This window comes from Herpailurus yagouaroundi, unplaced genomic scaffold, assembly GCF_014898765.1.
Source record: "Herpailurus yagouaroundi ecotype Mexico unplaced genomic scaffold, PumYag 28, whole genome shotgun sequence".
Taxonomy (NCBI): domain Eukaryota; kingdom Metazoa; phylum Chordata; class Mammalia; order Carnivora; family Felidae; genus Herpailurus; species Herpailurus yagouaroundi.
Window position 1 is genome coordinate 61952040 of NW_024412376.1, and position 3387 is coordinate 61955426.

Here is a 3387-nt window from a genome sequence, read left to right on the forward strand (position 1 = left end):
CCAAAACTCACATAGGAAGAAATGGAAAATTTGAACAGACCCATAACCAGGGAAGAAATTGAATCAGTAATCAAAAATCTTCCAACAAATAAAAGTCCTAGGCCAGATGGCTTTCCAGGGGAATTCTACTAGACATTTAAAGCAGAGTTAATACCTGTTCTTCTCAAACTGTTCCAAAAAATAGAAACGGAAGGAAAGCTTCCAGACTCATTCTACGAAGCCAGCATTACCTTGGTTCCCAAACCAGACAAAGATGCCACTAAAAAAGAAGAATTATAGGCCGATATCCCTGATGAAACTGGACACAAAAATTCTCAACAAAATACCAACAAATTGAATTCAACAGTGCATTAGAAGAATTATTCACCATCACCAAGTGGGATTCATTCCTTTACTGCAGGGCTGATTCAATATTTTCAAATCTAACAATGTGATACATCACACTAATAGAAGAAAGGATAAGAACCATATGATCCTATCAATAGATGCAGAAAAAGCATTGGACAAAATACAGCATCCTTTCTTAATAAAAACCCTCAAGAAAGTTAGGATAGAAGAAACATACCTTAACGTCACAATAGCCCATATATTGAAGGCCCACCACTAATATTTTCCTCAACGGTGAAAAACTGAGAGCTTTCCCTTGTTATCAGGAAGACAACAGGCATGCCCACTCTCACCACTGTTGTTTAATATAGTATTGGAAGTCTTAGGCTCAGAAATCAGAAAACAAAACAAAATAAAAGGCACCCAAATTGGCAAAGAAGTCAAACTCCCACTCTTCACAGATGACATGATACTCTACATGGAAAATCCAAAAGACTCCACAAAAAAAATGCTAGAGCTGATACATGAATTCAGCAAAGTCACAGAATATAAAATCAATGTACAGATATCAGTCACATACACCAATAGTGAAGCAACAGAAAGAGATATCAGGGAATTGATCCTATTTACAATTGCATCAAAAACCATAAAATACCTAAGAATAAACCTAACCAAAGAGGTAAAATATCTTTACACTGAAAAATATAGAAAGCTTATGAAAGAAATTGAAGAAGACACAAAGAAATGGAAAAACATCCATGCTCATGGATTGGAAGAACAAATATTGTTAAAATTTTGATACTACCCAAAGCAATCTATACATTCAATGCAATCCGAATCAAAATAGCACCAACATTCTTCACAGAACCAGAACAAATGATCCCAAAATCTGTATGGAGCCACAAAAGACCCTGAATAGACAAAATAATGTTGAAAAAGAAAACCAAAGCTGGAGGCCCCACAATCTAGGACTTTAGCACGTATTACAAAGCTGTAATCATCAAGATAGTATGGTATTGGCACAAAAACAGACACACAGTCCAATGGAATAGAATAGAGAACCCAGAAATGGAGCCAAAAATATATGGCCAACTAATCTTTGAGAAAGCATGAAAGAGCATCCAGTGGAAAAAAGAGGCACATCTTTTTTTTTTTTTTTTTTTTTTTTTTTTTTTGATATGTATCTGTTATTTAATTAGGTTCTTTGTAAGAAATTTAGAACACCAATTTGTGAGGGTAAACTCCATTCGTGAGAGCAAACACAGAGCGGAGGTAGCCCTGAAGCTAAGGAACGGCTTTGATTTTTGGCAGAATTTGCGAGTCCACAGCTTTCTGATCAACCCTGCGCTGCTCTGTAATCTCATATTTCTCTTTCTCCATGTCGAAGATCTCACCTTCCTGGTGTGTGGGCTTACGCAGCTTCTTCTTCTTAAAGTAAGCATCACTGAGGTGTTTGGGGATTTTCACATTGCTGATATCAATTTTGGTGGAGGTGGCAATGACAAATTTCTGGTGTGTTCTACGCAGAGGAACTCGATTAAGGGACAGATGTCCAGTCACAAGTAGCAAGCCACTGCTCAGTTGCTTCAGGAAAACCACTCTCTTGCCTCTGTGGCGCCCAGTGAGGATGATCAAAATGGTCCCAGGAGTGATGCTAGCTCACAGTTTCCTCACATGCTGACTAAAAGGTTTTTTGCCGTGGCTCAACAGCTTCCGAGGCACATCTTCAGTAGGATAATACCTAAGCATTTTGCGAAGTTTAACCACTCGCAAAAAGATAGTCTCTTTAGCAAATGGTGCTGGGAGAACTGAACAGCAACATGCAGAAGAATGAAACTGGGCCACTTATCTAAATATGAGACAGGAAACCATCAAAATCTTACAGGAAAAAACAGGCACCAACCTCTTCAAACTCGGCCACAGCAACTTCTTACTTGACATGTCTCTGAAGGCAAGTGAGATAAAAGCAAAAATGAACTATTGGAACGTCATCAAGATAAAAAGCTTCTGCACAGCCAAGGAAACAGTCAACAAGACTAAAAAGCAACCAACAGATTGGGAGAAGATAGTTGCAAATTACATGTTGGATAAACGGTTAGTATCCAAAATCTATAAAGAATTTACCAAACTCAACACCTTTATAAACAAATAATCCAGTGAAGAAATGGGCTAAAGGCGTGAGTAGACACAAGAATAGACACATGAAACAGACACATAAAGAGATGTTCAACATTGCTCATCATCAGGGAAATACAAATTAAAACTACACTGAGATACAACCTCACACTGGTCAGAGTGGCTAAAATTAACAATTTAAGAAACAACAGATATTGGTGAGGATATGGGGAAAGGGGAACCCTCCTGAACTATTGGTGGGAATGCAAACAGGTGCGGCCACTTTGGAAAACCGTGTGGAGGTTCCTGAAAAAATTAAAAATAGAATTACCTTGTGACCCAGGAATTTATCTGAAGGATACAGGAGTGCTTATTCAAAGGGACACATGCACCCCAATGTTTATGGCAGCACTTTCAACAAAGCCAAATTATGGAAAGAGCCTAAATGTCCACCAACTAATTAATAGATAAAGAAGATGTGGTATATGTATACTATGGAATACTACTCAACGATGAAAAAGAATGAAATCTTGCCATTTTCAACAACACGGATTGAACTAGAGGGTATTATGCTAAGTGAAATAAGTCAGTCACAGAAAGACAGATATCACATGATTTCCCCCGATGTGGAATTTGAGAAACTTAACAGATGATCACAGGGGAAGGGTAGGAATAATAAGATAAAAACAGAGAAGGAGGCAAACTGTAAGAAATTTTTAAATACAGAGAACAAACTGAGGGTTAATAGGGGTTGGGAAAATGGTTGTTGAACATTAAGAAGGGCACTTGTTGGCATGAGCATTGGTTGTTGTATGTTAGAGATGAATCACTGGAATCTACTCCTGAAGTCAAGACTACACTGTGTTAGCTAACTTGATAATAAATAAAAACAAACAAGCAAAAAAAAAAAAAATACAAAAAAAATTATTTTATATTTGTATAATA

At 37.3% G+C, this 3387-nt stretch overlaps 1 pseudogene; it reads right to left on the reverse strand.

Moving 5' to 3' along the window:
• Positions 1-1507: 1507 nt before the first annotated feature.
• On the reverse strand, positions 1508-2103 carry LOC121029939 (60S ribosomal protein L6-like; annotated as a pseudogene).
• Positions 2104-3387: the final 1284 nt, after the last annotated feature.